The 22,320-nt window shown below is 36.0% G+C and overlaps 1 pseudogene across 1 annotated transcript in view; it reads left to right on the forward strand.

Annotated features, from left to right (window-relative positions):
- Nucleotides 1–22,320, forward strand: part of LOC114284292 (nuclear pore complex protein NUP107-like) — a 47,637-nt pseudogene continuing 25,317 nt past the window's right edge. The window contains exons 1-10 of the transcript XR_014361403.1: nt 1–251; nt 3,169–3,536; nt 4,562–4,630; nt 5,046–5,160; nt 6,045–6,078; nt 6,167–6,292; nt 8,901–9,059; nt 9,363–9,455; nt 9,529–9,696; nt 10,041–10,139. The product of XR_014361403.1 is annotated as a nuclear pore complex protein NUP107-like (transcript). The remainder of the gene's footprint in view (nt 252–3,168; nt 3,537–4,561; nt 4,631–5,045; nt 5,161–6,044; nt 6,079–6,166; nt 6,293–8,900; nt 9,060–9,362; nt 9,456–9,528; nt 9,697–10,040; nt 10,140–22,320) is intronic.

A 22,320-nucleotide genomic window follows, 5' to 3' on the forward strand; every position in this document is an offset into this window, starting at 1 on the left:
GCTCTTGTCTAGCTTCCCTCCTTTTCGTCCCTGCCTCTCTATTCCCTCTGGTTTTATCTCTCTCTAAACCCCAAACCCTTTGGATCTCTCTATCTTGGATCCAAGCCGGACTGGACACACAATTGAAGTGATTTAGGGTTTTAAGGATTTCCAGAACCAATATTTGCAACGATGGAGGTTGATATGGAGACTTCTCCCAGCTACTTCGACCCCGAAGATCTCAGCACCAGAGAGCGCTATCGTCGTTATGGGTATTCTATTTACCATACCATACGCTTTCCATTTCAGTACTAGTCACGTTTTTCCCTCTATTTCTGCTTCATTATCATAACAAGCCCTTTGTAGTTTGTATCTTTCATTTTTATTTAAAATGCCCAATTTTAACCAGAATCATTTGGGTTGTTCACATTTATTTCCATCAATTTGGTCTAACCACATTTATATACAAATACCACGTTCACATCTGCTAGTGGAGTTACACCCATATAATTGGACACTGTTGGTAACCAACACCAAATTGGGATAGCCATTGGACTTTAGTTATATTTCATATTTTACAACCACTGTAAATATTCATTATTTAATTGAGTGTTTTAAGGAGATACATACATGTAGGCTTGATGTTGCAAGTGTCTTTTACCCAGATCAGTAAGTAATCTGTTTCTATTTCAAGTTCATGACTTGTAGTATAGAGCCCCCTTTCCTGCTATTCAATACTTGTTTTGGTAGTGCTATAGAGATATTTGTTACATTACCTTGTTACACTGTACATTGGCAAAAATCTGTGACATTCTTTAGATCCTTGTAAATGTCAACTTGCTGGGTTTAACTCACTAGGAAAACATGGGGAAATGCACGGTTTTATTTTTTTGTCACAAGTCACAGTAGCTTGAAAACATTTGTTTTCCATTCTACACTTTTTGCCCCCCGTAGTATTAGTGCATTGTGCTCTCAAGCAGCGTTGGTGAAAAATGAATTGGTGAAAGCGTTATGCACACTTGAATGCAAAGGCCTCTTGAAGCCTAGGTGCAAAGCTCAAAGAAAATAATATATAATGATAATGATTCATAATATAATAAAAAGTTCAAAAGTTAAATAGCAATATATTTAGCCTTTTAACCGACACTGACACTGACACTCGTTGGATACTTTCCGACATGTGTCCGACTGTTGTCAAAACGTGTCATATTTTTTTAAAAGATTTTTAGATCCAGACACTGTTCGAACACTTGGAGGACACATGTGTCCATTGCTTAAACACAAGTGTCCACCAATTAGACACATATGAAACTAATTATAAGTTTGAACTAAATCAGTGTTTTAAAAGGCTCTAGGCGCACCGAGACGATACGGTCTGCTATAGCCTATGCGCGAGGCGAAGCGTGTGCCTCACCAAAGCGAAGCGCAAGTAGTAGAAGAAAAGCAAAATTATAAAATAGACAAATTTTTCAACATAACAAATATATATATATATATATAATATTTAAAAAATCATAACCATTTTCGATAATTTTTAAACATAACATTCAATCTTTTAAAAATTAGAAATATAATATCCAACAAAAGATATAAAGTATAACATTCAATCTTTTATCACTTTTTGCTCTCTTTTGACTACATTTGGTCATTTTATATTGAATAGTTTTGAATCCCTATGGGTATGTCCACAAAAAAAGCATTTAATCAACAATTGGAGTAGAAAAATGGGTAAAGCCCATGAAGCCCACGCCTTGTGCCTCAAAAAAAGCCCACGCCTTGTGCCTCAAAAAAAGCCCTCGCCTCAGCTGCGCCTCGCGTGTTGCGCCTTGCCTCGATCTGTTCGAAGCGCAAGGTTGCACCTCATTGTGCCTTGCGCTTAGGTGCGCGCCTAAGCGCGCCTTTTAAAATACTGAACTAAATAACTTAGGATACAATAATAAAAGAAAAAATGAAGTAAATTTATAAAATAAGTGTTATATTGCATTTTTTATTATCTTTGAATGACATATTCATATATGTGACGTATAATAAATATATTAAATTATATATTTCGTGTGTGTCCCCCGCGTGTCCTACATATTTTGAAAGTTGGTATGTCCGCATGCTTGTATAGTATGTGTCGTGTCGCGTGTCGCGTGTTTGTGTTTCTTAGTACATACGTTTTGATTGCATCACACAATCCATAAGAAAGCTTCAAAGCTCCTGAAATTCTCTAATATCAACTCTGTTAACTTAGAAGCATTACACGACTTTATATAAGCTTTAGAGATTTCCTATTCCAACTAGAACTAAAAAAGAAAACTACTAAAAATATTTTAACTTCCAAAACTAATTTAAAGCCAAATAAGAAACATAAATTAAAACTAATTAAATAACTTGATCCACAAGACAACCCATGGGTAACCCCTATAGCCCATGTTAGCAAATATAAAAATTACCAAAATACCCCTATGCTAAAAATTCTAGGAAACTTAAAAATAATAATAAAATAACACTCTAATAATACTAGAGACATGATTACATATGGTTCCTATTGGTTTTTCTTTGAAATCATGCAATTTTTCTTTGAAATCATGCAAACTTTCAAATATCATCACTTCTTTGAATTTACGCTTCCTTGAGCTTCTTATACTTTGCATCACTTGCCAATATCTTTAAATTTGAAAACAATTATTGGTGGATAATATAACAAAGTGTCCAACTAATCATATACCATTTAAGCAAATCTTTTTATATAATTTCTCATGTGCTTTACCAAATAATCACAATTACAAAATATTTACAATAATGATACTTGATAGTCATGATCAAAATGAAGTATGTGGTTGAATAAAAATATATCTAAAAGTCAAAATCGAAAAACACTAGTGGTCCATGCCTAACATAAGCAACGCAATACGATCCTCAAGTGTATAATGATCATTCTCATTAAGCATACGACCATCATCATTGTAATCTAAAGGTAGAGCTAATAAATTATATATGTTAAAATATAAAAAAAAGCTCGATTTAAGCTTATCAAATAGAATGTTTTTAGTGTAGTGTTGTAAATATGCTTCGTTTTACCTACTAAACGCTCTTCTGTTATAGCACTTTAAGTGCGTTTTTACCAGCTCTGCTTTAACGAATTACAGAATTTACTGTATTTCGCTTGTGCATACCTGCACTAAATGATTATGCAATGTGTAGGAAAAGGCACTCAACTTCCAGTCACGACAATTCAGTTTCTAAGTTCAGTGGAACCAGGATTTTGTATGATGGGCAGAGCATTGAAAGGCGGCCAAACGCTGCACTTTTTCTTGAAGATATCAAACAAGAGGTTGAGAGCTTTGATGCTGATCAATTAGAAGGAACACCTGCAAAGACACAATCTGGTTTGTGGAGAAAATCATTGGCTGGCAGTCGTGGTGTATCTGAGGCAGATGTTGCTGCTGATTCGATACATCGACCTGGAAGTTATTCATTAAAATCTTGCAAGCATGAGGATGATGCATTGTCAGATGGTGGAGATACAACTTTTACTTTATTTGCTTCTCTACTTGATTCTGCTCTCCAAGGTGTTGGAAGTAAAATTTCTTAATTAAAATCACAATTTTCTCACTGTTTTTGCTTATGGATTGGTCTCTTGCATCAATGGTTATAGATTTTGACCAGGTTCGAAGGATGTGTTTAAGTTGCATTTATTCATCTAACCTATGCCAGTTTTTGTAGGTGCGAGATCACAAGATGTTTTATTGAATCTAATTAATGTTTATCAATTTTGGAGCTGTGTGGATCATTTAAAAAACAAAATTGAACTTTAATTATTGTGGATTCATTGACATCAAAGAGGGCAATTCATCAAGTGCATTAATCTTTTGGAGTTTCATGAACTATTTGATTATGCTTTTGTATATGTGATGCCTCTATGTTTTTGTGTTTAATTATGTGTAAATCCAAGTTCACCCCTTTTAAATATATATATATATATATATGTGGAGTTTTTCTGTTTGTGTCATTCATTATGGTATATATCCATTTAGGATTGCATGATGATGAAATAGTGCAATGCTACTTGGTTTTTCGTTGTTTCGCCGATAAACATTTAATTACTTGCTAAAATTGGCATGGAAACTTTTCAAATTGCTTGATGCTTATGATCTTATGTAGAAATGAAATTTGATTTTGACCTCAAAGCTTTGTAGTTCATTTTGAGTCAACTTTGCTATCCTCTAGTTAAATTGTTATTTTACATATTGCCAAATCTTAAAATTTTGATGTGCTTATGTTATTCTGACCCATGTTGGATGCTGATCTAGTAACTGTTTGGTGCTAACCTAATAAATATTTCCATTCCATAACTCTTGGAGAATGTTTTGGAGGATTTTGGACCTAAGATGGTAAACTTGAGAAGCTTACAAAGATTATTGATTTGCTTCTTTGAAAGTTGAATGAATGTTTTATCTTGTTGCACATTTTAAATTACTACACTGGTGTTCATAATTTCCTTTCTGTGCTCAAGTTTCTTCTGCCACAAAACTTATTATGAATAACATTTATGATTCCCTTGTGTATCTTACAGTTGACATTTTGTGTATCACAGGGTTGATGCCTATCCCTGATCTGATATTGCAATTTGAGAGATCTTGCCGCAATGTATCGGAGTCAATAAGGTGGGTCTCACACTTCTCATATATTTGTATTTCTGTTGAAGAGTCTTCTTTTGGAATATGTGTGCACATGTACCACTGTAGCATGCTGAGTATTGTGAATATTATTGTAGTGTTCTACTGTGCATGCACGGGAAACATTTCTTTATTAGGATGAAAATAGGAGGTGGGCAGATAAGGGAGGAGGAAGTCTCATTTCTAGTTTATAAAGAAAGAAGCAATGAGAAAGGTCTTTGCCTAAAATATTTTGTACAGTGCACCCTTTTTGTGTGTAAATACTGGCTTTGAATCATGCTGAATGAGGTTCTTAGGATGCAGTTATCATGAATATTTTGTTTTGATTTTTTCATATTAAATTTGGTAATGCTCAGCATCTTGGTTGGTTGTTTTACTGTGTCCCTGTGCTCTACTTCTGTTGGTATGGATCCAATGAAAGACATAGAATTGTGGAGGACAAGTTGATGAGGCAGAAGGCTCGACTCTTACTTGATGAGGCTGCTTCTTGGTCTCTTTTGTGGTACCTATATGGGAAAGGAAATAAATCTCTACCATTAATGTTCCTATCATAGAATTGATGTTTTATATAGATAAAGTGGACTCTACAGTGTCACTACAACAATGTTGAAACTTCTTGAATGCATGCTCATTGAAGTTTGGGAAGTTCATACTTAATGATTTATGTACTGAGGAGTGAAGTATTTGTGTAATTTATCCATTCTCTGTTGGTATCAAATTATTTAGTTGTGCTTAAGAAGAAATAACATTGTGACATTCAAAAATTATTTTAAAGTAGTTCCATGTTATTAGATTAAAGCACACTTGAAGTTTATATTTGTCAATTACATCCCTGCTGAATATGAGCATATAAGTGATCTGACCGTTCTCTTAGACATTTACGATTAATTCTTCTCTCTTGGTCAATGTAATATTTGCCCACTCCTCTCTGCACCTCACCTTTTAATCCATTGTTTCAATTCGGCTGGTTATGCGGACTTCTGAGTATCTTGTTGGTTCATGGTGTAATGATCTTGATGAGACAACATTGGTATATGCTACAATATCGGATCATGAATCAGCTAGTATTAGAAATCTTGGAAGATTTTTATTCCTGATTGTTGGTGCATGTCATACCTGATACCATGTCTAATTGAATACTTAGAAAGCTTTACAAAGTGTTATCATTTGCCTTATTAAACAAATTTCTATTTGATGGTGAAATCGGTCATTCTTTTATATACATTTCTCATCTCGTAACTTCCTCCAAATTACATATTTGCTCACATAGTTTCCTGGTTAGGAATAATGATGCATATTGAAGTTACTTAATGTACTTGAATGTTTAGACAAGGTATTCTTGTTGGCTCCTGCATGTTTATGTTGGCTTGTTTGTGAAAATTATTTTTTTCATCTTCTTGCAGGAAATGAAGAACTCCCAGAAGATATGATGCTGGTGACACATCTACTATTGTTAACTCTCTAGTTTTCCATTATGTTTTCTTGCTCTTATATTGTGAGTTTCATCTAATGCCTTATGACAGTCCCCAACAACTTCGCATTTGGAGGCTTGCCAGTTTGTTGTTGCAGATCATACAGCACAATTAGGCCTCCGGATTGTTCAGTGGCTTGAAGCATTAGCCTCCAAAGTTCTTGATTTGGATAATGAGGTGATGAGTCTGCTACTTTCTCCTGTTTTGACGGTCTAATGCTTATCCATGGTTTGTTGTTTCTTTAACTTTTAAAATTTAATTTTGATTTTGAATGCCTTTCTTGTTGCATTTCAACAGATAGTCTGAAGTTGCCAACTATTGTGAATTGATACCATTATCCACCATGTACTTGAATTATTTTTTCCTTTTTCGATTAGAGAAATTATCATAGTTGAAGGTGGCAACTATTGAATTGATACCATAATCAGCCATTGTTATTTTTAGTTTATTTGAGATCTATTTTTGTAAACAAATGATTTAGGTAGTGAAAATTAACATCTTTTTTCTTTAACATGCACATCAATGAGGTGTAAGGCTTGGAGTGCTGTGCCTTCTCCCAAATTAGCAGACAACTTAGTGATCAAAGACTTTTTTCCTGGAGAGATTTCAGTGCTTGATAATAAATCAAATATAATATCAAGATATTGGGTGGCAAAGAAGATAAAATATGCAATAGGTTTTATGTGCTGAAATTTGAAAGCAAAACATTTAAAACTTTTATTTTGTATTAGTAAAAGGAGAATGTGATTTGGTAGAAGAATCAGTGACTTGCAAAATGAGTTGCCTGGTTGTGTTAGGAGAGTATTGATGATGGGCCCTTGGAGGGTTGAACAGGAGCAATTGTAAATTGTATTCTGAAAGCAAAATTTTGTTTTAATACATTGTAGTTCAGAAGGCAGTTTGGTGGGAAGGTTACAAAGCATGATATGGTCCTGGAAAAGGGAGAACTTCAGTTGATAATTATATTTAAATGGTGACTAGTAAGTCTAAGATATATATATAAATTCACTTGATGATCCATATTGTAAGTTTACAACTTCGGTGTGTGGTGATCAAGACATGCATGTACTTACTAGAATAAGTCATTTGGAAACTAGAGATGGATTACATTACATGCATCATGGGTGAGGATCAAATGCTTGTGTCATGAAGAAATTAAAGGATGTGGAACAGTGACAACTTTACATTCATTATTTACCCAATAAACCACATAGGGGAACACATTACAGCAGAAATTATTAACTTCCCTGTTTTTAGGAACCGTATCTATTTTTTATTTTATTTTATTTTTGGGAGCAATTTACAGATATGGGCAAGTCATTGGGGTTTTAATTGAGGGCTTTGAAGGTAAGAAATTAGAATAGTCTCATTGTAAGATGAAGCGTAACAAAACTGAGGCTTGCACCTATTACAGTGGAACAAATTATATTCAACTGGGGAGTATTTATTTAATTGTTTTTGATAAGTAAAAGAATTGATGATAGCTGCATGTGGAATAAAGGAGGTATTTTATGTGATGAGAGAAAAGAGAAGGAATAAAGAGGGATATAAATGCTGCATCAACTACTATGTGAAAAATTTATGAGGTGTGCTGTGAAACTAAGAGGGTGACTGAGCAAAGTTCAAGAAATGAGACAAGAATAGTAGTATATTATTTGGTTTAGTATTATGTTGGTTACCCATGGAAGTTATTGTTATGTTATGCAACTGAAGGAAAGATGAGCATCTTCATATTGTTTTGTGGCTTTTGATGGAGTCATGGGGGGTGTGAAGTGATTCTTAATTACAATAGGTTAAGGTTGCATTGGGAAGGTCTTCTTTTGGATTGATTATGGTTGGATTGGTCAGGCCACTTCAGGGAAGAGATCCCATGTTGTATGCCATTTGTGATCACTAGTTTGACTAGTACCGACTGTGATAGTTTAGAGCTTGATTGCCTTGATTTAAGTTGAGATGCTTTAGAGTTCAATGGGTATATATGAGAAGCAAGACTAGAGTTGGTAAAAGGATTTTGTAGAACTGGGGGCAGGTGGTGAGGGTGTAATGATAATGGATAGCCACTGTCCAACAAATTACTAAGACTGCTGATTTTATCTATCAATCGTTAGATAAAAAACAGCGTAGATGTAAGGAAATATCCATAAATTAATTTCATGATGAAAGTAGAAACATTGTTGTGTGGGATCAAGCATATGTATCGAATTGGAAAGAAAGTCAAGTAGGACAATGGGTGTGCTTTATTGATGGACAAGATCCAGGAAGTGACGGAATAACACACTCATAAGGGCGAGCTTTAATTAAAACAGAGGAGGCTGAAATGGATGATTGATTGGTATGGATGGATGCTGGAGATTTCATTAATACCACCAGTTGTGGGATGGGTAAGCAAATGTTGACTAAGCTTTCTGGTCATGCAAAATGAAAATGGAGAGGTCTTAATGAAAACATAGATTATGGGATGACAATTTTGTGGCTCTCATTCACATTGTTTTTTTCAGCCCGGTTGACTTCCGGTTTTCATATTTGAACATGTGGTTGGCCCGAAGCAGAAGGATCAAGCCATGATTAAGCTATGTTGGGTCCTATTATCAATATCTAGACAGAATACCAAAGAACCATTTGGCAGCCATTTAGTCATTTATCTTCTTTGAAGAAGATTGTATTTAACAATAATTGTTTGATTTCCTTGGTTCTTCCCTGATAGTTTAAACTTCACAATAATTTGACTGAAATTGTATTAGGAGTTCTGTGGTATGGTTGGCATAACTGTTGGTTGTCTTCGCAGGTGAGAGGTTCTCATGTTGGTACTTATCTCCCCAGCTCTGGGGTCTGGCATCATACCCAACGTGCTCTAAAGAAAGGTGTCTCAAAACCAAAAACTGTTCATCACTTGGATTTTGATGCTCCAACATGTGAACATGCTGAACAACTACCTGATGATAAAGTACTTTTCGATGAACAACTGTCTCAATATATATAATTTTATTTCACCCATGAACTGCTTGTGGTCTGTTGTAGTACATTTTGAATATAATTTTGATTACATTTCAATATATTAAAGTCCTTTTCACATCTGTTCAGCTTTGCAACCACGCATTGTATCTGCATCCTATGCCGTTCATCTTGTTGGATTCAATTTTGCTGAAACTAGTAGATCTAGAAGATTTTTAACATTTTTTGAAATATATTATTTGCCTATTTATTTTTTATTTGTTAGAATTATGTAAACTTTTTTTTTAACGAACAGAAACAAGATGAATCTCTTCTGGAAGATATCTGGAGTTTGTTAAGGGCTGGCAGACTATAGGAGGCCTGTGATCTTTGCCGGTCTGCTGGACAGGTATGCAAAATTTTTTTGGGGTTGTAGTTGTAAACTTCCTGCCCCATTGTGATATTAAATTCCCTTTGGGCAGCCATGGAGAGCTGCAACTCTATGCCCATTTGGAGGGTTGGACCTATGTCCATCAGTTGAAGCGCTGGTAAAAAATGGAAAGAATAGAACTCTGCAAGCTATTGAACTCGAAAGTGGCATTGGTCACCAATGGCGCCTTTGGAAATGGGCTGCCTATTGTGTATCAGAGGTACGGGAAAAAATATTTAATCATAGTACTTTCTGTGAGCGAACTTTCTTATGCAGTTACAATGATTTCTATAAATGTCGCACACATTCCTTGTGCTCCCTTTTTCTCAATATTTTGTGGTTCTAATTTTTCTCTTCGGCAACTCCCATTGATTGATAAATCAAATCTTGTTCACTTTCTCTTGTAAGATTGGTAGACAATTGACGTTATTGTAAATTGTTTTCTGCTCTTCTTGTTTGGAGATTCTCAATATTCGTAGCTTAATAAGATGCTGCCATTTCTCCATTAAAAAATGGTCGTTCAATTAAGTGATTTCATTTCTTCTATGCCTTCTTGTATTGAAGAGAATTGCTGAGCAAGATGGTGGGAAATATGAAACAGCAGTATATGCAGCCCAGTGTAGTAACTTGAAGCGTATTCTTCCTATTTGTACAGACTGGGAGGTAATTTTTTGCTCCTTAATGATGCTACCTTCTAATTTTTTATCAGTTTATTTTGGGTGAATAAATTTTTTTTTATCAGTTTTTGTTCACCCATAATTCGCTTTGATACATCTTTTGAGCTTTTTGTAAGAACAATCAACCACTTATTCCTCCTACCTATTACCTGGTATAAAATGCATATGAGCACATGTAGAAGCTCTCCTAGTTGTGGTTTTGATTCTAAGCATGTCTATTTAGCTTCTACAACATGGATTGCAACATATATATATGTATAATATATATTGAGGAGGCTGTTTGGTTAGGCTGATTTCGAAAAAGCTCAATGGGGTTTCCACAAATAGAAGTATGTGGGATTTCGATTCCTTTATAAGAGAGTGTGAGTTGATTGGTCTACCCTTGAGTAGTGCTCCGTTTACTTGGTCTAATCTTCAGGAGAATAGTGTTTACCGTAGGTTAGATAGATTTCTTCATACTTTGCGTTGTGAGGAGTTGTTTCTTGATTTAAGGCAAGAGGTTGTGCCAAGAGTTGTTTCAGACCATTGCCAGGTGATTTTTGAGAGTTGTCCCTTTAAATGGGGTCCAACCTCCTTTAGATTCGAGAACATATGGCTGAAAAATCGCTCTTTTAAAACTGATTTCAAGGAGTGGTGGGAGAATGGAAGAGTCCATGGGTGGGGAGGGTTTCAAGTTTATGTGAAAGTTGAGAGGGGTCAAGGAGAATTTAACGATTTGGAAGCATAAGTTTTTGGTGATCTAAATGAGTTGAAAGCAGAGTTAGTTTGAGGTATTGAAGATTTGGATGCAAAGGAGTCTAGGGAGGGTTTATCTAGGACTTCGAGAGATGAGAGATCATTGCTCAAATTAAAGTTGGAAGAGCTTGTTTTTTGGGAGCAGATTTTTTGGGGACAGAGCTAAGTTGAAATGGGCAAAAGATGGCGACATCGATTCAAGATTTTTTCATAGGGTTGTGTCGGGGAAAAGGAAGAAGAATTTCATTAAAAATTTGGAAATTGGGCAAGGATTGGTTGGTGAATAAGGAAAGAGCAAATCGTTAATGAGATTTTCTATTTTTACTCAATTCTCTATTCTAATGGAGTGGACCGTCTAGGGATCAAAGGTATTTTTTGGGCTCCTGTAGATACCTTGAAAATCAGTTGGCTCAAGAGACCCTTTGAAGAATGTGAGGTGCAGTAGGCTGTGTTTGAATGCGAGAGAGATAAGGCTCTAGGCCTGGATGGTTTCTCAATGGCAGTGTTTCAAGATTGTTGGGAGATCGTGAAAAGGGATCTTATGAAAGTGTTTGGTCAGTTTTTTGAGAGTGGGGGAGGTTAACTTATGCACCAATGCATCCTTCATTTGTTTGATTCCCAAGAAAGAGAAGTGGGTTAAGATTGGAGATTTCAGGCCTGTTAGTTTGGTTACGCTACTTTACAAAATTTTGGGAAAGATGCTCCTTAAAAGGGGCTGTCCTTGGGAAAACCATTTCTCCTTCAAAAGGGGCCTTTGTGCATGGACGGCAAATCCTGGATGTGGTCCTAGTGGCCAATGAGATTGTTGACACTTTCGGGGACACACGAACACGGCGGAAACATGTATGGGACACACCACATGGCGTGTCTCCTTATTTAATTAATTTATTTTCGGGGGACACACTGGAAACACTTCGAGACACACTAGGGACATGCCATGTTGTCTTTTTTTTTTTTCCTTTTTATTTAGTGTTTTTGATGAATGTTAACTGTTTATTATTATTTTTTTCCTTAGATTTAAATACTTAATAGATCATCTATAAAAAAAAGATGTGTTAATTTAAAAGTGTTTATTTTATTTATTATTATAAAAAAAAGGAAAAAGAATTAGAGTTAGTTTTTGTTAATATTAATTGTTTGTGGATGTAATATTAATCTAAATAGTAAATGAAAATATATAAAAACATATTTTATTGTCGTGTTCCCGCTGTGTCCATGGCCCCATATTTTGGAAATCGCCATGTCTCATGTCCGTATCCGTGCTTCTTAGTTAAGTAATATAGGGGATTGCATAAAAAGGGCATTGTTTTTAACGTGGACTTCGAGAAAGCATACGATCATGTGGATTAGGGCTTTTTGGATTTTGTGTTGGAAAAGAAGGTGTCACGACCCAAACCCGCTCCTAAAGGTTTAGGCCATGACTGGCCTGTAATCAGGCCTTAAAGACAAAATTTCGAAAATATTTAATTAATATCGAGGCTTGAAGCGGAGGTAAAACAAAATGAATAATGTCCATTGCACTGTGCATACATGATGAACTAAAATATTTAAAACATTCAAACATACTTTTATCATATACATATTTAAATCTTAATACATCTCACACACATATATATAAGACTTAAAAAAAAAAAATACAAAGCTTAGCAAGCTTGACAAAATAAAACTAAAGCCTCATCATGGAGGCACTGCTTGGGTGGCTTGACAAGGGGTGGACTTCGAGGCAAACTTTAATGCTGATATTCCACTTGCTCACTTACATATATATAAGGGGAGAGGGGTGAGTTAGAGACCAGCGAGTAATACCAAAATAAAGAGGTTAATGAATGAAGTCCATAACAATTTATAACAATTTAAAAGTATGTCTTACAATTTTCAAAGCGAATCTTATATCATTTTCAAAACAAAGTATTTGCCATATTTTTACATTTCCAAATATCATATAACATCATTTTCAAAGCGAACATTTATCGTATCGAAATCCATGCTTTTTCAAATGAAACATATATCTGGATCAAACAAAGCATTTTCCATATTGAATCCATTAACAAAACATTATATGTGGTACATCTAGTCGAATACGAAGGGCCCAAAAGCATACTCAAAGGGACCATGAAGGTCAACAAAGGAATCACATGAGTCTAAATGACGGGACCATCTATGTCAAGCAAAAGGACCACACGGGCGGCCAACATTAGAAATCTTTGTAACCAAATAATGAAGGGCCTTGGTATTATTTCCCCCAGGCAAGGGCCTCATCAACACAGGGCCATGGTATTGTTTCCCCCCAGGCGAGGGCATATTTCGTTAATCAAAGGGCGATGGTATTGTTTCTCCCAGGCGAGGGCCTTTTAATGGATGCCACGATTACATTTTAAAATGGGACATTCATTCATTCATATAAAATAACATTTCATAAACATGATTCATATAACAATTTACAGAACACTTTTCGAACATATCTTTATAGAGATATTACTTACAGTGGGCTTGACTCGAATATAACTCCTCGGACACCCAACCTACACAGAGCACACAAACGAACATATCGAAACACAATATTACTCTCTTGATCACATATAACTTCTCTTATTCTTTTCTTCCCTAATAAACCGAATTCTTGTTTCATGTATTCTTACTTATTCTTTCTTTTCAAATAAACTGATTTCCTACTTTGCTTCATAATCAATTAACTTTTGTTGGTTCTTAACTTATTAATCCTCAATGAGTCATAATTTATGCCTAAGAATGCTTGGGAAGAGATGAGAATGAAAATATGAGAAAGATGTAATTTTTCAAAACATGTTGAAACTGCCTAACCGCTCGAGTCACCTATTGGTCGCTCAAGCGGACTGCACAGTCTGCAGAAATACTGGATGGGTCAAAAGTGCGCTCGAGCTAACACTTTTTTGCTCGAGCGACTAGCAAACATAAGGTGGGTTCGCTCGAGCCACCAATTGGTCGCTCAAGCGGTCTGGAAAGACTGCAAAAGTTTTGGAAGCTTGTAATGTTCGCTCGAGCTACTAATTGGTTGCTCAAGCGGTTTGTAAATTTTCTGGGTTTTCAAAACTGAAGATTTAGCTTCCAAACTTCATTTCAAAACTTGGGGTCATCCATGGCTTGTTTGAAATCATGAAAATACTTTGGAAAAATACCAATACATGACCCTTCAGGAATTATTTACTTAAAACCTCAATAATTTGCAAAAACTTGAATTAAATCTTTATGCATGTAAAGATTTTCCATACTTCTTTTCTTTAGAGAACAAAACATGAAATTGAATATGGAAACTTAATTTTTTGAAATAAATGCAATACAAAAGCTTTCATGTAACAGTATTTCAAAATCCAAACGCAAAATCAAACTCATAAACTTAAAAACATGACATAAAAATTTCATGGGGAAGAAAACATTTGTTTAGAAGGACTTTACAAATTAATTAAGTTAAGATATAATTCAAATGTTCGTCTTAGTTCTCTTCAAAACATAGAATCGATTCTTCAAAATTCTTGAAATCTAAAATGCATGTAAATTTAAGGTATCAAAACTTATAGCATTTGTTCATGTATGTGAAAATGAAATTCTATTTCATGCAAGGCAATATAAATCAAATCCAAAATGATTAATTTCCAAATAACTTTCAAAACCATGAACCTAGCTCAATTTCCTTCATTTTCTTCTTAATTTCTTCCAATTGCATGATGTTGATTCCAAACTCATCTTTAATTTCAAGTGTAATACAAAGATTCTACAAAAATCAAGCATGATTCCCATACCTTAAGCTCTAATTTCAGAAATTAAAGTTGATTCCCCCCTTGGGTCTTCTTCTTCTCTTCCAATCTTGAACTTCTCTTGCTAAAGGTGAGCTCTCTCTCTCTCTCTCTAAAATTGCCCAGCAGAAAACATGAGTAATGAAGTTACACCCTTGAACTCATCAGCAATACATGTATACACACCCTACTTTTTCATTAGGGAACACGTGCACACACACACACACACTGGAATTCTTCCAGCACATCACTCACACACACACACACACACACAGATTTCTCAGCGCGCATACAGAATTCTCAGCACACCCACACCCACACCCACACCCACATACACCCTCAAATTCTAGACCATTCCACAATTCTATTTATGATTAAGATTAACTTAATTAAGCAACACAGAGTCTTAATAATTCTTGATTAGCACATAATTTAATTAATCATAATTAATTACAAATCCCACATAATTTAATTAGTCGAATTAACTTTAATTAAGTCTCGATTAAATATATTTAATTTTTACCAATCTGAATCAGATTTTTAATCAAACTCCCAAAAGGCTCCAAATATCAAATTAAACTTATTGCCATCATCAATTTTGGTTTCTCAAATCTCTAAGGCCTTCAATTTCAGATTAAACTCAAAACCTCTGTCAATAAATTACATATTCAAATTGTACACCTCATAAGTAAATTTAATTCATAATAATCATAATTCCCAATCCTCATAACTTAATTAACTTCAATTCGGACCCAATTAATCAAATCTTAATTTTACTAAACTGAATCGAATATTTATTGAACTCCCAAATGGGTTAATACTTGAAATTAAACTGATTCAACTCGTCAATTTCACCTCCTAGGTTTTCAATTTCTAATTCCAAAATAAATCCTTAATAGAATCATATACAAATCAGACTCCATAATTCTTATAAATCCCAAACTAAATCAGAATAATAACTAATTAAAATCCAAATCTCCTTAATTAATTAAATGCAAGATATTATACGTGGTGGGTCATCACAGAAGGGCTTTGGGTCTAGGTGGAGGAGGTGGGTTTCGGGGGGTGTGTCGTCATGCAATATGGCCATCATTGTGAATGGTAAGGCTGGGAATTCTTTTAGGTCATTGTGAATGTCGTCATGCAATATGTCACCATTTTGCTTATTTTAGTAGTTGATGTGTTGGGTAGAATCATCGTTCTAGCTAAAGAAAAGGATATTATCAAAGGATTTGTGGTGGGCTATGTAGCACGGGTGCGGGTACGGATATTGGTACGGGTACGATACGGGTATGCCGATATGGCAAGACTTAAAAAAAACAGGATACGGGTACGGCTGGGGTACGCCAATAAGTTTTTTATTTTTTTATAATTTATAGTTTGAGATCCAATCTATAAATTAAAGTTCAATACCAAAACTAAAAGGAGAAATTATAAAACCAAAAGAGAAATCATGGTTCAACAATACCAATACCAAAACAAAGTCTATAAGCTATTTTAATGCCATTAAATAGGAGAAATTACAAAATAAAGTTTCATTTCAAAATCAAGCTAAGCAAAATTTAAAAACTTGAAGCTTTGGTTTTCACTTTTATCAACTTCATCATTCAATAATATATCTTTCATCTCTAGCATATTATGTAAAGGATTTACAATTTCAAGTAAATAAGAACTCTCTAATAAATTAAACGTATCCCCACCAATGTCTCATAGCTTGATGTACTCCTGATGTACCCATAAAGTACCTATCTAGTACCCAACTATCAAAGAATGTATAAAAAGTACCCGGTATGTATTTCGAGTACTCGGTACGCATGCAGTCCTATCGGTACGATTACCAGTACCTGGTAAGTACACGGTACGAGTATAACAATATTTTCGGAGTACCCATGCTTCATAAGTGGTGGGTAGGGATAGGATTGGTGTCACCCATTACAATTTGCGGATGACACTATCTTTTTTTCATCAAAGGAGGAGGGTAAGGTTGGCAATTTGCGAATGTTTTTGAGAATCTTTGAAATTGTGTCGGGGCTCAAGGTTAATCTTAGTAAGAGTAGTGTTGTGGGCATTAATTTGAAGTCTACCTATGAGCATTAATTTGAAGTCTACCTATGAGCAAAGGATGGCAGATATGTTGGGATGTCCCATTGAGCAGTTTCTTCTCAAATATTTTGGGCTTCGATTGGGAGGAGATCCTAGATCGGCATCTTTTTGGGAGCCTGTACTTGTCAAAATTGGGAAAAGATTAGAGGGTTGGAAGCAATCCTTGTTATTTCCCCCGCCGGGGGGGGGGGGGGGGTATACTTTGGTACAGTCCGTGTTGCCATGTTCCTATTTACTTCTTATCCTTGTTCAAGATTCCGGTCAACATTGCGAGGAAAATAAATTGATAAGAGATTTTCTTTGGAAAGGGTGCGATGAGGGTAAAAGGGATCATCTAGTTAAGTGGGAGGTTGTTTCTCTTCCTAGGGATAAAGGGGCATTGCTATAGGAAACATTGTTACTAGGAACATTGTCCTCTTGAGTAAGTGGTTATGGAGATTTCCTGTTGAAAGAATGTCACTATGGTATTCTATCATTAAAAGCAAGTATGAAGTTCAGGCCAATGGTAGAGATTCTAATGTGGTTACTACAGGCAATTGTCGTTCTCCTTGGAAGTCGATCTCTCTTTTGTATCCACAAATGTCCAATTTCCTATCATTGAAAGTGGGGAATGGGGTGAGTATCCGATTTTCGGAGGATGTTTGGTTTAGGGGATTCCTCATTCAATTGAGCTTTTCCTCTCCTTTACAGATTGGTTTGTACTCGGGATGTTTCAATAGCATCAGTGGCATGTTCTAATGTGGCACCTATTTCTTGGAATCTTGGTTTTCGTAGGAATTTAAATGATAGGGAGGTTGGCGAGTTGGCTTCTTTGTTGTCATTGATTGATGGGGTTTCTCTTTCTTCCTCTTGTGATAGTAGGGTTTGAAATATCAATTCTTCAGGGGTCTTTTCTTGTAAATCTCTGTTCAATAAATTCATTGATGATCCCTCTGCCCCTTTGTTTCCTCTTCATAAGAAAATTTGGAAAGCGACTGTTCCTCATAAAGTGAAGTTTTCATGTGGTCCTTATCTCAAAAGGGTGTCACAGCCAATGACCTTTTCCAAAGGAGAAGGTCCAATCACTTTCTTTGTCCTCAATGGTGTGATGTGCAAGAGGAACTTGGAATCGGCAGATCATCTATTTTTGGACTGCCCGGTGGCTTTTGCTTTATGGCAGCATTTGTTTGGCCTACATGATGTTTAGTGGGTTGCTCCGTGGGACTGCATTCATATGCTTCGTGTTAGGTTTGAAGGGTTTGGCGGCAACAAGAGAGCCCAAACAATGTGGTCCTATATTGTGTTTGCTATTTTCTGGACTATCTGGTTGGAGAAAATGCACGAATCTTTCACAACAAAAAATCAGATGAGGAGGCTTTGTAGAATAGGGCGGGATATTCGTCTTTATTTGGCTTCATATTTGGCTTTGTGGAATTTTTGGCTTCCTTTTGAAGGAGTTTCATTTGTCTTGATTTCTAGAGATTGGGCCGTTGTTTGCCATCTCTAGTGCTAGGAGTTTAGTGAAATTTGTTTTGATTGTTCTGCCTTTTCTTTCTCTATTTGTTTGAGGGCTTCTTGTCCTCTCCTCTCATTTTTCTTTTTTAATAAAATTCTTTGTTGATGCTCAAAAAAATGTTTCTAGAAACTATCGCCACTCTGTGTTTCATTCTTCAACTATTAATTTTATTTAGGCTAAATTACAGATACACCCCTTGAGATTTAAGTTAAAATACGAACTGCCTCCCATAGTTTTGAAAATTACAAATATCCCCTTGCCAAATTTTTTATTAACAAAATTAATAGAAAAAATAAAATTCTTAACTACTCTCCCATACTAAAAACAGTTAACTGACTTGATGATTTATTAATAAAAGTGGTCATTGGTTATGCAATTAGAAACTTGAAGGGGCGGGATGTAATTTCCAGAAGATAAGGGGTAATTTGTATTTTAAGCAAATCTCAGGGGGTGTATTTGTAAGTTACCCTTTATTTTTATTTAGTCCCTAAAGATATTAATTTCTACTAAAGTAGTCAAATTGAATGTTAAAACCTAATTTGATGGGCAAAAAGTCATTTTAATATTTGAACAATTTAAACCACATGACCAAAAAATCATTTTTTTGTTTGCTAATTTGAAATGAGGGTTATAGAAGAACATGGGTGTATGGTTGTAGAGTGTAAGTTGTCTAATATAGTAGTTGTATGATTTAGGCTATGTTTGGCAATAGCTAACAAAGCTACATTTTTTTGCAGAGCTTTTTTTTTTTTTTTTTTTTTTTTTCTCTCTTCAGTATTTTTTTAAAAAAATTTGTGCCAAAACGTTTTACTTTTTAGGTTTGTCAAGTCTAAATGGATCTTAAAAGTAGGAAAAATTTGAAAAATTCCAAGAAAAGTTCACTAGAGAAAAAAACTCAAAAAAGTCAATTTTAATGTTTTTTTTTAAAGTTGCTTTTCAAGTATATCTAGTCTAGTAGGACTTAAAAGTGCACTTTTTTGAATTTTTCTTTTTATAAAAGTTCACTAAAGACCAAAAAAACCAATAAAAAAAACTACTAAAAAAGCAATTGCCAAACCCACTATTAAGTTGTCCAAACTGTGAAATTATCTTTTTGCCTAGTAGATTAGCTTTTCCTCATTATTGATTTGGATAGGCCATCTCTAATTGAACCATATAAACTGAAATCAAAATTTTAGGGATTAACTAGATAAATTGATAGTTTGGGGATGAAACAGAAAAAAAAAGACAATAGTTTGGGGGATAAAACTGAAATTAACCCTGAAAAATATTTAGTAAACTGATACAAGAGGTGGTTGATATTGCAAATAATTAATCTTTGTAATTTAGTTTTCTTGAATTGCTGCAATGAAAGGAGAATTAGTTGTTGACTTGCCGTATTGTTATCTAGTTGAATAACTGTTTAAATGTAGCTGTAGAAGGGCAATGAAGTAGCAGAATGGTGAGATCACTTTGTCTATTTTTTGATGTCACATTTACGGGGTAAAGTCCGTTTTCTTTGAGGAGACAATTATATATTATTATCTTATACAAGACTACTGTAGGTACCTATACCACGCCCGACACGTGGCGAGCCCTTCGGGCACCGCATCATTGTCATCACACCCCCACATGGGAAACCTCTAAGGCACCACTATCAATTGAGATTGCATGCCTAGCCTAAGTCGAGGCATGCACACCGTCAAGTATGGAGAGCTCCAAGACAAATGAGCTGGGCTGTCAGCTTGCCTACGCGCTCATTGAGGACCTAGACTCACTTGCATGCCCATTTGGGTTCTTACTTACCCACGCTCTCTTGGAGGCCTAAAGTTGAGCCCTTGGCTGCCTATTTAGTCCTTTGGCCAACATATGCTTGCATAGCAGCCTAAGGCTTGCCTTAATGTCACTCATTCTACTCAACCACTTGGCTTTCTAGGCTGGGAGTTGGGCCTAGGCAACCTCGCTTGGGGACCATCGAAGGACTGTGGACTGTGGACTGTGGACTGGAGGCTAAGACCATGGTACCGTCAAGGTTTTGCTTGGCTGTCTCCTTAGAGAGAGGCAATGTGGACCTTATATCCATGCCTGTACATGCATGATACGTTGCCTTTGAAGATATCAGACTTATCACCCCAGATGACAGCCAAGTTTATATCAACTTCTTGAGGTGAGGGGAGCCCGCCACCTGCCCCTCAATTTGCTTGGGCTCCTCCAATACTAGAGGAGCTTATATAACGTATCATACATGCAACGACCACGATCATCATACAACAACACTACTATAACTACACAAACCCTCAGAGCACGTTTGGTACGATGGAATGGGCTAAAATAGGATGTCCATTCTAACTTTGCATTCCATTTCCCATGTTTGGTATGTCTTATCTAAGTGAGAATAGTCATTTCAATGGAATTGCTATTCTAACATGTGAGAATGCCCATTCCTTTCTCTAACCCAAGGAATAGCCATTCCATTCTATCATAGAATCACCATAAAACATTATCAGTTAGCTACGACCACCATTCCCTTCTACTACCACTCCCTCCCACCATTGCCACCATCGTTACTACTATTGCTATCACCACAATCACCACCACCACCACCCTATTGCCGCCACCATCACTACCACTACTACCATTACTACATTATCACCACCACCATCGCCGCCACAACTGCAAGCACCACATCACCACCATAACCACTGCATCACCACCACCACACCTCCACAACCACTACCACTACCTCCACGACCACCGCCACCGCCACCCTACTACGCCATTGCTGCCACCACCACCAATACCACCATCACCACAACTACCACTGCTACAACCGCCACCTCCACAATTACTACCACCATCGTTAGAATCACTACCCTACTAGCTCCGTTTTTACCATCACCACTGCCTTTGCTGCTAGAACCATTACCTTACCACCACGTTAACAAAAAGCACACCACCGCCACCATTATCGCAATAACCACCACTCTACTACTGCTACCCACCAACACCACCATCGTCACTGCCACAACCATTACCTTACCACTACTATCACCATTTTTACAAAACTCACACCACCATTATCATAAGAACCACCACTCTACTACCGCTACTTGCCATCATCACTGTCGCCGCCACAACCACCACCACCACCACCACAACCACCACAACACTAGCTTACCACCACCACCATCATAGTGACCTACCACCACCACCATCCTAATACCACTACTATCACGACCACCGATGCCGCCACCAATACCACCACTCACACCATCGCTTCACAACTATCATAATCTGTATGAATTTTTAACTTGTTTGTTACTAGCTTGTTAAAAAAAATAATAAAAATAATAAATAAATAAAATATAAAAAATATTCCATTCCATTAATTTAAAGGCATAACCAAACATGAGAATAAGAATTATCATTCTATTTCTATGTCATTCCATGTTGACAACCAAATAATGGAATGGGAATGAACATTCCATTCCATTCCATTCCCATATTGATTCCATTCCTTCGTACCAAACATGTTCTAAGTGTTCAAGGTCTCTCACTACGCTCCCCCATCTCTAAGCCTGCTTTGGTCTTCTGTTTCTCCACCTCCGGTGCTCTCAAACCACTAAAGTGCTCTTCATTTTCCCAGAGGTCTGCAACCGACCACCTCTAACCTTACTTACCCACAACTACCAAGCACACAAAATGCTATTTGAAACTTCCAAGTTTTCATTGTGGTTGTATTCACCAATTTTCGCAATGACAGCTTGGTTCACAGCCTCAAGGCTCAACCTATGTACATTGATATTATACAAAAAAGATAAAAGCTCAGCCATACAACATCTAAGGCACCTTTTTATACTGTAGTTCTTCCCAATTCTATTTAATACTGCTTGACCAACATCTTATCTAATCCCAATCTTCCAACCACGTTGAGCTTTTCAATAATTTTCAACAAGGCACAATTTTATTTAACTTCTGCTTTGGTTGTAGGCAGATACTTCAGTCCTAGAAGCTTACACTTTACAAGAAGCACCTCCTGCGAAGGGGTAATAAACTTTCAAGGCCCTCTCTTAACAAGTTGTATT

This window comes from Camellia sinensis, chromosome 2 (assembly GCF_055761805.1).
Source record: "Camellia sinensis isolate YWXY chromosome 2, ASM5576180v1, whole genome shotgun sequence".
Lineage (NCBI taxonomy): Eukaryota > Viridiplantae > Streptophyta > Magnoliopsida > Ericales > Theaceae > Camellia > Camellia sinensis.